Source organism: Sarcophilus harrisii, chromosome 1, assembly GCF_902635505.1.
Source record: "Sarcophilus harrisii chromosome 1, mSarHar1.11, whole genome shotgun sequence".
Classification (NCBI taxonomy): Eukaryota; Metazoa; Chordata; class Mammalia; order Dasyuromorphia; family Dasyuridae; genus Sarcophilus; species Sarcophilus harrisii.
In genome coordinates this window covers 1,077,399-1,088,925 of record NC_045426.1, presented here as the reverse complement: position 1 = coordinate 1,088,925, position 11,527 = coordinate 1,077,399, and the positions used below count along the sequence as shown (strand labels likewise).

Below are 11,527 nucleotides of genomic sequence, written 5' to 3'. Positions count from 1 at the left end.
TGGGCATTCTCTCGGAGACGGAGACGGAGGGAGCCGCAACACTTGCCCTAGAGCTCCCGCCCGGGCTCTGTGTCCTGCCAGCCGGCCGCTTCGCCAGCTGCAGACCCTGCTTCAGCTGTCTCCCGGTCTGCCCGGCCTGGCCCACCCCACCTCTGCTCCTGGGGGGTGGGGAGCGTCGATCGTGTCAATCAGTCGCCCTATGGCTTTTCTCTCTGAGACCCGCCAAACCCGCCTCCCGGGCCCCATGTGCAGGCCTGGGGAGTCGTGCCCACAGTCAGCGCCCAACGGGAGCATTTGCCCCATCCCGGGGCTGATCGCACTTTCAGACCACAAAATATAAAGGCAGAGGGCAAAAAAGATCCTGCCCCCCCCCAGAGCACTGCAATAGCACAAATCAATGGAAACCTTACAATTGTGTCCAACTTCACAACTAAAAGATGGGGAGACATCGATAGAGTTTAACTTGGAAAAGATCTGGGGGCTTTAGTGGACTGCAAGCTCAATGTGGATTTGCATTGTGATGTGGTTCTCCAAATTCAAGCAGAACTAAGGCGTGCTGGGCGCCAGATGTGGTACCCGAGACTGTTTCCTTAATGGGGGGGCCTTGTCCTCAATCCCTTTCCTCTGGAGACTTGGATGAGAGACCAAGTGACGGGGACGCTGAGAGACCAAGTGACGGGGACGCTGAGAGACCAAGTGACGGGGACGCTGAGAGACTGAGTGACGGGGACACTGAGAGAATGAGAGAAGAACGGCGATTTTTATTGAGACACATTGGAGTTTTGGGGGCAAAGGGCTCTGGGCATTTCCTCCGTCCCCCCTCCTCCCCCTACTTTTCCAGGCTCTGCTCCCTGTCCAGTGGCTGCCCCAGCCTCTCCTCGCCACCGACTCGTCTCTCGGACCTTAGGCGAAGGCCTCAGGATGAATTTCAGAATCTGGCCGGCGGGGGACTCTCCTCGGCCCCTTCCTCAGGTCCCCTTTCTGGAGAATAAGGTCCTAGCCGGGCTCCAAATCCAAACTAATCAGTGAAACCCAACAGGAGTCCAAGCAATAACCGGCCCAAGGGCAAGAGGAGAAAGCCGACTCCTCTGAAAAGTTACCTGAGGATTTCAGGGGGTTCGAAACTCAATATGAGTCAACTGCATGGAATGATGGCCAAGGACCGGCCATGTTGCCTTAGGCTGCATTGGGTCAGGGCAGGAGGAGGAGGTGGCTGCCCGGCCTGGCCCGGAGCACGGTGGGCCCCCATTGAGGAGCTAAGGGGGAGCCAGGGAAGGAGCCCAAGATGATCAGGTGGAGCTCAGAGAATCCCAGATCTGGGGGGACGATGAGACGTCTGCCCAGAAAAGGGTCCGTTTGCAGTAAGGACGAAAGACCCAATGTGAGAGGGAAGGGCACTGGACCCAGACGTGCTCAGCGGTCCCCAGAGCCAGAAGGGGCCAGGGCTGGGCCTTGCCCACCCGACGCTGGCAGCTGAGTCAGGGGGAGGGGGCGGAAGAGCTGCCCCTGAAGGGGCTCCGGGAGTGAGGGGCAGTCGGACCATTCTGCAGGCTGGACAAGGAACAGCTGAAGGGAAGGCGAACCTAGGCTCGGGGTGAGGGGTGCTTCCTGAGCCTGCGCACCGTGCCAGCATGGAGCACCTGTGGGAGAGGATCGGGGACCCTATCTCTGGAGCTCTCTGAGCCAAAGCTGACTCTAAGGTGGAGGAAGCTCTTCAGGCCTGGGCACGGGCAGCTTCCGTGGCTCCTGGGGCCAAGTGGGAAACAGAGGAAAACCCCAGTGAGAGGGGCCCCACTGACCTCATTCGGGGCCGGACCCCTGCCGGGGGAGGCTGCCCCGTCTGGAGAGGTGGGAGTCAGTGGGATCCCTTGGGGGCTCACCAAGAAGTGGGGAGGAAGGCTCTGGCTCTACCCTCGGTGTCTCCGAAGGCCCAGGAACAAGAGGGCGAGGAAGAACAGGCCAGTGGCAAGGAAGGTCCCCAGACGTGCTCCTTGCTCTGTGGGCGGGAGAAGGGGATTGTGGAGAGCCCCCCAGGGTACCCCTCGCCCCATCGTGTCTGGGGGGAGTATGGGGAGAAGGCCTCAAGATGTCCTGGTCCCCCAAAACTAGTCTACGTGATGTTTTCCCGGGCCTTGAGGGGAGAACAATGGGGGCTGAGCCAGGAGGGTCCCAGGGGAGGAAGGAAGCTGAGAAGGGCTGGAGCAGGACATGCCCCCGGGAGAGCCCCAGGGAGAGCTGCCCTCAGGAGGGGGGAGAGGGGCCAGGAGCCCCGGGGGCCCCCCAGAACCCGGGAGGGGCCCAGGGAGGCCCGGAGGGGGCCCCGGGGAAGGCCCCGGGAAGGAGGGGGCTTTGGTCCTCCCTTCCCGGGGGGCTGGGAGGGGGGCCCACGGGGGCTCTTTGGGGCGGGGTCCCCCGGGCCCAGTACTAAGGGGGTGGGGAAGGGGCCAAGGGTGGGGGAGGGGCCTGGATGAAAAGGCCCAGGACCCTTTAGGGGGTTTGGAGGGGAAGGAAGGCAAGGGGGGGTGGGGGAGGAGGTTGGGGTTGGGAGGAAGGGCCTGGGGGGGGGGACCTTGGGGGAGGGAGGGGGTGCCCAAAGGGTTAGGGGGGGGTTGCTTTGGGGGTTGGGGGATGGGGGGTTTAGGGGGGCTTAAGGTGAGGGGAGGAGGCCTTGGGGTTGGGGGAGGAAAGGTAAATGGGGAGGAGGCCCCTAGGGGGGTTGGGTAGGGAAGGAGGCCTGGGTTGGGGAGGGGCCCCCAGAGGGGTGGGGAGGGGTTCTCCCTGGCCCCTGGGTTACTGGCTTGGTCCCTGGGGAACCGGGTTTGAGGGCAGGGAGGGGACCCCAGGGAGGCCCCAGAGGGCCGGGTCAAGGAATTCCCTGTTGGGGAAAAGGGGCCCCAGTCCTGGGGCCCCCGGGGCCCACCCACCCGGGCCTGGGGGGGAGCCAGGGGGAGGGCCTGGGGAGGGTCCCCTAGGGAGGTGGGGGTGAGTCCCAAGGTTCCCCCTAAGGGGGAAAAGGCCTGGGGTTGGGGAAGGAGTCTTGGGGGTAGGGGGAGGTCATGGGGTGGGAGGGAGGCCCTTGATGAGGGGATCCCATGGGGAGGGGAACTTAAATGAAGGGAGGGGCCCAGGGGGGGGGATTCCTGGGGTGGGAGGGGGAAGTCCAGGGTGGGGAGGAAGGCAGGGTGGGGGAGGATGGCCGGTGGGGGAGGCCTGGGTTGGGGGAACCTGAGGGCAAGGGAAGGGGTTTGACCGGGGCTTTCTGGGGAAGGAAACTAAGGCCCGGCCTCCCGGAGGCAGCCGGGTTTGGGGGCCCCAGGGACCGGGGGCCCCAAGGGCCCAAAGCCCGGAGGCTCCAGGGGGCGGTCTTCCTTTTAACCCCAGGAGGGCGAACCCTTCCTCTGGGAAGGTGGGTGGGCCCCCCGCTGCATGGAACCCCGGGTACGGTTTAAGCCCGGGGTGGCCGGAGCCCCCCGCTCCGGCTCCCAGGAGACAAAACCTCCCCGCTTCCCCGCCCCGGGGCCAACTGCCCAACCGGAATTAAGGTCCACCCCTGGGGGGGGGGCCCCGCTTCACCCGGGCCCTGGGAAGGAAAGAAGGGCCAGGCCTCCCAACCTGGGGGCCCGCCCCCCACCCGCCAAGGGGGCCCCCATGGGCCCGGGACCCGGGCCCAAACTCACCAGGCCCGGGGAGGGCCTCTGAAGGCCCGCCCTACCCCAATCCCTGAAGGCGGCCCGCCTACCCGCCGGGCCCCTTGCTTTGGAATTAAGGGTCCGGACCGCCCGGGCCTTGGGCCCGGGGCGAGCCTGCCGCCCACCCCGCCTCCAAGGCTCACCAATTAATTCCACCTCCCCTGTACCCACTCAAAAAAAGGCCACCCTTCCAACCCGTCGGCCCCCCACCCAAGGGCCACACCTTGGGCCCTAACCTTTACCCTCACCACTCCTTTCCCCTACCAACACCTTTAAGGCCCCCCCACCCCACCGCCCCCAGTCCCCCCTGCCTCCAATAATTATCCCCCCTCAACCCACACACCCTTGTTTTACCCTTCGTACCCAAAACAACCACCACCACCCCCACAAATTTAGTCACTTACACTCACACACCACCACAAACCTTATACCCACCACACCACACACCATCACTCTTAACCCACTCACACCCACACACACACACACACACCGCACACCCCGCACTTACACTCACACACGCACTCACATAACTTATACCCACTCACACACACACACTTAGTCACTTACACTCAGGCACACCCAGTCACACACTCACACACGCACTCACATAACTTATACCCACTCACACTCACACACTTAGTCACTTACACTCAGGCACACACACACACACACACATTCGCACACACTTAGTCACTTACACTCACACACGCACTCACATAACTTATACCCACTCACACACACACACTTAGTCACTTACACTCAGGCACACCCAGTCACACACACACACACACTCGCACACACTTAGTCACTTACACTCACACACGCACTCACATAACTTATACCCACTCACACACACACACACTTAGTCACACACACACACACTCACACACACACTCGCACACACTCAGTCACTTACACTCACACACACACTCACATAACTTATACCCACTCACTCACACACACACTTAGTCACTTACACTCAGGCACACCCAGTCACACACACACACACACTTGCACACACTTAGTCACTTACACTCACACACGCACTCACATAACTTATACCCACTCACACACACACACACTTAGTCACACACACACTCACACACACTCACACACACACTCGCACACACTTAGTCACTTACACACACACACTCACATAACATACCCACTCACACACACACTTAGTCACACACTCAGGCACACCCTACACACACAAAATTTGCAACAAGTCACCACACTCACACACACACTCACATAACTTATACCCACTCACACACACACACTTAGTCACCCACACACACCCAACACTTAGTCACCTTACACACACACACCCAACATAACATACCCAACCTTTAAACACACTTAGTCACTTACACTCCAGGCACACCCAAATCACACAACACACAACACACTTGAAATTTTAAATACTTAATCACACACAAATTACATTAATTTATACCCACCTACCACACACACTTAGTCATTTTAATTTAAAGGCACCACCCACACACACACACTCACACACACACTCGCACACACTTAGTCACTTACACTCACACACACACTCACATAACTTATACCCACTCACACACACACACTTAGTCACACACACTCACACACACACTCGCACACTCGCACACACTTAGTCACTTACACTCACACACACACTCACATAACTTATACCCACTCACACACACACACTTAGTCACTCACTCACACACACACACACACCCCCTCACACTCACACACTCGCGCGCACACACCTCCCGGCCCCTCCCCACCACCCCCCGCAGCGGCGCTCACCGGCGCAGGTGGCCGCGGCCCAGCAGAGCATCAGGGCGCCCAGGCCCGGGACTCCCATGGCCCCGCAGGCCGGCGGCCGTCTAACAGTCCGCGGGGCCGCGGGAGGACGCTCCTGGGCCGCCCCGTCCGTGGGTCCCTGGGTCTGCCGCACTGCCCGCGGCCCGGCCGGTCCCACTCCCTCCCGCCCCGCCCCGGAGCCGCTCCTCTTTCACTTTCGCTCCCTCCGAAACGGAAACCGCGGCAGGGGAGGGAGCCAGGCTGGGGGCAGGGAGCCAGGGGTGGGGGCAGGGAGCCAGGGGTGGGGGAGGGAGCCAGGCTGGGGGAGGGAGCCAGGTGGGGCCGAGGCTGCTGGCCGCCCTCCCCTCCGCCGCCCCCACTTCCCCCAGCCCTGCGCGGAGGCGTGAGGAAGGTCTGGAGCCGGGGCCCGCGTGGGGCCGGAGGGGGCGGCGCAGCCCGGGAGACGCTGGGCAGGGAGCGCCGGAGGGCCCGGGAGGGCCGGGAAGCTGGGCCCCTGCGGGGAGGCGCCAGGCTCTGGGCCTGGCCAGGTTCCCTGATGCTCCGGCTCCGGGAGGCAGCGGTGGGGCCCCGCCCCAGAAGCACGACCCTCCGCAGGCCCCCTCTCCCTCCCTGGGGGGCCCTTTTACTTCGGTTTCGGGGGGGGGGGGCGACTGGGCGTAAGGAAAAAATTCCCTGGACAAAAAGTGGCCGGAACCAGTTAACCGGGCCGGGCCGGGCCGGGCCGGGCGGGGTGGGGCCGCCCAGGTTAGAGCTTGTTAGTAGCGAGTCTTTGGGGGAGGATTGAGGGGCGTAGCCCGAGGTGAAATCTGGGCATCCCGGGACCCCCAGAAAGCAGAAGCTTAGGGAAGTTAAGGCGAGGGGAGGGAGGGGGCCCCGCCGGCCGCGGGCAGCTGGGAGTCCGGGCTGGGGCGCTTGGGGCTCCCGGCGGGCCCCGGGACACGGGGCAGGACCCGGCTCGTCTGCGGAGGGAGATAGAGAAGCCTGGGGGCAATGGGAGAGTCCCCACCCCTGCTGCTGCGCCAAAGGCAGAGGCAGAACGGGTTTACAAGGAGCCCTTTGCGCAGAGACGCTCTCACCCTGTAGGGCCGGAGCGCTGAGCGACGCTGCAGATGTGCCGGAGCCCGGTGAGCCCCGGGGCGCTCAGTGTCTCCCTGGCACTGGGGGTCGCCCGCGGCCGCCCGCCCCTGCCTGGGCATTAACGGCCCGGTGCCATGTTCTGTAACCCTAGGCCTTGCCCCTCTGAGCGGCGGGCAGAGGCGTGAGGTCTCCTGGGCCCCGAGCCGGGAGCCCGCCCAAGGCCGTCCAGGAGGAGGCTGACCTCCCAAGGCCTGAGTCTGCGGCCTCTCGCCGCCTCTGGCTCTTTGCCCGGCCCGGCGGGTGCTTAGTCCAGACCAAGCTCAAACGTGCTTCCAAGATGGCGCTTTCTCGGAGCTGCACCGGAGGGGGCTGCCGGGCTTGGGCCAAAGGTGGGAGTCTCCCCCTGAACACAGCCCCTAAGACAGGGGCACGCACCCAGTTGGGGTTCCAGGAGCGGGTGCTCACAAGCACCGACAGCCATTGAGAGCAGCCCAGGATTCCAGGCCCACAACTGAGGCAAGGAAGGGCCCCTGCCCCCTGTGCCCATCATGCAGAGAGTGCCTCCAGGCCCGCCCCCTGGGCCTCGAAGGAAAAGCAGAAAGACCTTGGAGGCTGGGCCAGGGCCAGGGATTCTCTTGGCCAGAGAGAGCCATCTGGCTCGGAGGATGAGCCAAGTCCCCTGCGAGGGTGATGGGGAGAGCCTTTCTCAAGAAGCAGACAGCCACAAACATGGAAGGCTGGAGGTAGGAGGGGGTAAGGGGCAGCAACAGTGGTTTTGTTGCGTTCTCTGGCTTGGAGAGGAACTCTGTCAGAAGATGGGCTTGCGGGGGAACTGAGAAGGAGTAAAGTGAGGCTGTAGTTCTGTCTCCATTTCTCCTCTTCCTTCTCCTTTCTGTCTCTCTCCCCCTCCCTGGCTCTCTATTCCCTTCCTTCACTTCTTTCATTCTCTCCCTCCTCTCTTTCTTTCTCTCCTCTATCTCTCCTTCTGCCCTTCCTTGTCTCCCTCTTTTTTTCTCCTTTTCTCTTCTTTTAATACTGTTTTTCTCCTCCATCTTCACATTCTCTGTCCCTCTCCTCTCTCTTCCTTTTTGTGTCTCTGTGTCTCTCTTTGTCTCTGTCTCTCTCTCTTTTTCTTTCTCTCTCTCTCTCTCTCTCTCTCTCTCTCTCTCTCTCTCTCTCTCTCTCTCTTCCCCCTACATGACCCCAGGAGAAATTAATTTTTAGCTCCACCTGAATGTCCTATCATCTTCTTGTCTAATGATATTTTGTTCACCTAGTGTGAGCTGTGCAAATGGTGGCAAATAAAAAGAGCTTCCCTTTGCTGTCCCCGCCAACCCTACAAGAGCATGATCAGCAGGAGGGGGAGCCCAGCTTTCTGGCCTACAGATCCTTTCTGACCATCGGAGTGACCCGTCCTTCTCCAACCTCATGGCGACTCTCTCGTCACCAATCATTGGCAGCAACGCGGCCATCAATCTTTCCTGTCAGTTCTTTCTACCCCTTGGAAAGTAATTGCACTTATCAGAGACCTGTCACACACAGTAGGTGCTTAATAAATACTGATTGCCCGAGTGACCCGGCAAAAGGAGCCGATGGTGCAGAGCTGGCCCACTCTGAAGAAGCTCCATCATTTACACCGAGACCTTGGGACTCTGCCCCTTCACCATTTGTTGTGGTCTCTGTCCATCCCAGGATCGCTCTCCTGGGAATCAAAATGGGAATCCCCATCTGCAAAGCGCCATCATCCGTTGCCACGGTGCCACCTACCCAAGTGGAAGGCTGTTTGACCATCCCCTCACCCCAACCTATGAGCACCCCCTAAAAAGGGAGCCCAAAAGCCAGCCTTCCCTGATTTCTGCTCTGAATTCCCTGCCTGCAGTCAGAAGAGGGATGGAAAGGCCATTCCGCAGCCCTCAGCATCTTTTCTCCACCGGCTCATTTTGATACAGGGTGTGACCCCCGGAGAGGAGATGACACTATCCCACAGGGCGTGGCCCCATACAGGAGGAAATGAGACCAGCCCCACGTGGCCCATTCCAAGGTGCGATTGACGCCAGAGAGGGTGGCACTTTCCAGAAGGGGAGACTAGCCCCAGAGGGCATTGCCTTTTTAAGGAGTAGAGACTAGCTCCAGAGGGCGTGGCCCCATCTATTGGGTGGGACTGACCCAAGAGGGCGTGGCCCCCTACAGGAGGTCAGACTGGCCTCAGAGGACCTTGCCCTTTAAAGGAGGTGAGACCGGTCTGAGAGGGCGTGGCGCCCCTTCCAGGAGGTGACACTGGCCCCAGAGGGTGTGGCCCCTTTATGGAGATCAGACTGGCCCCAGAGGGCGTGGCCCCTTCCAGGAGGTGACACTGGCCCCAGAGGGCGTGGCCCCTTTAAGGAAGTGAGACTGGCTCCAGAGGGCTTAACCCCTTCCATGTGGTGAGACTGGCCCCAGTGAGCATTGCCCTTTTAAGGAGGTGAGACTGGCCCTGAGGGGTGGGCTTCCTGAGGAGGTTCTCTCCACCCTCGGATGGCTATCTCTGAGACAACCGCAGACACTCAGCCCGAGCCCAACTGGACCCTGTGGGATCTGGCGGGACCCGGTGGGATCTGGCGGGACCCGGTGGGATCTGGCGGGACCCGGTGGGATCTGGCGGGACCCGGTGGGATCTGGCGGGACCCGGTGGGATCTGATGGGACCCAGTGGGATCTGGCGGGACCCGGCGGGATCTGATGGGACCCGGCGGGATCCAGGAGGATCGCCACCGGCCGCACGGAGCTCCCTGCTGCCCGGGCCTGGCCAGGCTCCTTCTCCTCCTCCCAGCAGCTCCTAACCTGGAATCTGGGCCTCCCCTAAAAGGCCTTCCCGCTCCCCTCCAGAAGCCCGGCCTTCCCCTTTCCCGAGCCCTTGTCCGGCCGGGCCGGGCCCCCAGAGGCTTCTCGCCTCCCAGAGCCCCTGGCAGGGCGCCCGCCCCCAGCCCCGGCTTAGGGCTGCCAGTCCCTTATGAAGCCACTAAGTAACGGGGCGCCTGGGGGAGGCTGGGAGCTGAAGGAGCCGCTCCCCCCGCGCCGGCCCCGGCCTCGCTGACCGACTCTGGGGCCGAGGAGCCCGCTACGCCCCTCAGCCTCGCGCCCCGGCCCCACCTGGCGCCGGCGCCGCCTCCCGAGCCTCCAGGTCCCTCCTGAGCCTCCTCCGCAGCATCGCGTCTGACGGTTCTCTAGGAACTTTTGGGGGACGTGGCGTTTTCTTCTTAAAAATCAAGGGGCGTGTGAGGGGGGCGAGAGAGGAGCTACCTGGGAAGTGGGGAAGGGGAGCCGGCAGCCCCCCCCCGGGACCGGCAGCCGGGACTCTGGGGACCTGGGGTCCCCTCTCCTTCAGGGAGGGAGGGGCGGGGACCTCCTCCTGCCCTGTGCTTCTGAGGAAGCCCAGGGAAGGCCCCCGGGACACCCCAGGGGCTCCATGGTCACCCTGCCCCTGCCGCTGCTCTGAGTCCCTGCTCCGAGGGAAGTGGGGGTGGGGGTGGGGAACCTTCCTGTCCCCCTCCCCCTGACAAGTCACTGACTGTTGGGAAAGGGAGCTTTGGGGAGAGAGCCCAGAGAAGGGCCAGAAGGGCCTCGGAGCAGAGGGGTGGAAGTGCCCGGTGGGGGGGGGGGGGCTCTCCAGAAGCAGCCGAAGGATGTCAGCCTGGGGATGTGGGGGCCATCCCCCCTCCCCCCCCCTGCTTTCCCGCAAGGGTTGAGCTTCCCTACAAAGAGATCTGTTTATAACCAGGCAATGGATGGCTTAATTTAGGCCAATATGTGTTGGCTGTTTTGTAAAGTGGCAGGGTGCTCCCAGAGGCTGGGGGTGCTCCCAGAGGCTCAGGGGTGCTCCCAGAGGCTGGGAGTGCTCCTAGGGGGTTAGGGTTGCTCCCAGAGGCTCCGAGTGCTCCCAGAGGCTCCAAGTGCTCCTAGAGCCTCCCAGAACACCTGCCCCAGCAGGGACAATGGGCCATTCCCCAGAGACTCCCACCGGGAGGAGGCCTTTGTCTGAAGCCTCCTAAATCTTGGGCTCCCAAAGGCTCAGTCCTGAATGTGGAGGAGGCCTGAGGGCCAAAAGCCCCTGCGTGGCCCCATCCTGTGGTCAGTGCGGACCGGGCTCCGCGAGGTCAGTGAAAAGCCAGTCCCGGACACGGGGACACAGGGCGGGGTGGGGGGGAGGCTGGGCTGCAGGGCGGCTGGATGGGGGCAGCCCCAGAGGGGTCTGGGTATAATGATAATAGTGGGCTTAAAGGGCGGCTGTAACGGGACTTTACAAACATGATCTCCCTGGAGCCTCACAACCCTGGGACATGGCGTGGTCAGGATCTCCACTTTACAGCTGAGGAAACTGAGGCAAACAAGTCAGGGCCCGTGCAGGGTCTCACAGCTGGTCCCTGTCTGAGGCCATATTGAAGGGGCCGTGGGGGAGGCGGCAGAAGGGCCCCTGTCAGGGCCGGGCTTTGGGGCAGTGAGTGAAACCCTCAGCCAGGGCCGGAGGCTGACTTCTCTGGGGATTTCTTGTGACTGTCTCGGAGGGCTTGGGGAGGACTGCCTCCAGCCATCAAGGTCAGCCCTGGAACCAGGGGCCTGCTGGGGGGGACTATTCAGATACCGGCCCTCGGTCCTTTGGGCCCTTGTTGAGAGAAGTAGTGAAGTCACACGTGGGGGCCCAACCCTCAGCGCCCCGGGGCCCGACTACTTTAGAAGGGGCTCGTGCCAGTGGGCGGAGCCCCCACCCGGAGTCAAGTGTTGGGGGTGCACCCCGCTCCCCCCCCCCCGTGCCCATGCCCTGGGAGGTGAACCTAAGCAGATGCTGGCGCAGCCTTGGGCACATGGCTACCCCGGACAGAGCCCAGCTCCCTGGGCAAGCCCGTGGGCACTCACAGCCTCCCCGGTGCCCTGCCTCCACATGGCTTTACCAGTGTTTTTCTGGAG

The 11,527-nt window shown here is 62.3% G+C and overlaps 1 non-coding gene across 2 annotated transcripts; it reads right to left on the bottom strand.

Annotated features, from left to right (window-relative positions):
- Positions 1 to 741: 741 nt before the first annotated feature.
- LOC100926730 lies at positions 742 to 2,258 on the bottom strand. 2 transcript variants are annotated; one of them, XR_004231877.1, is made up of 2 exons: positions 1,881 to 2,258; positions 742 to 1,746 (listed from the first exon to the last, which is right to left on the bottom strand). It is a non-coding gene; the product is annotated as an uncharacterized LOC100926730 (transcript). The 2 variants fall into 2 exon arrangements; XR_004231876.1 differs by having other exon boundaries at positions 742 to 1,640.
- Positions 2,259 to 11,527: the final 9,269 nt, after the last annotated feature.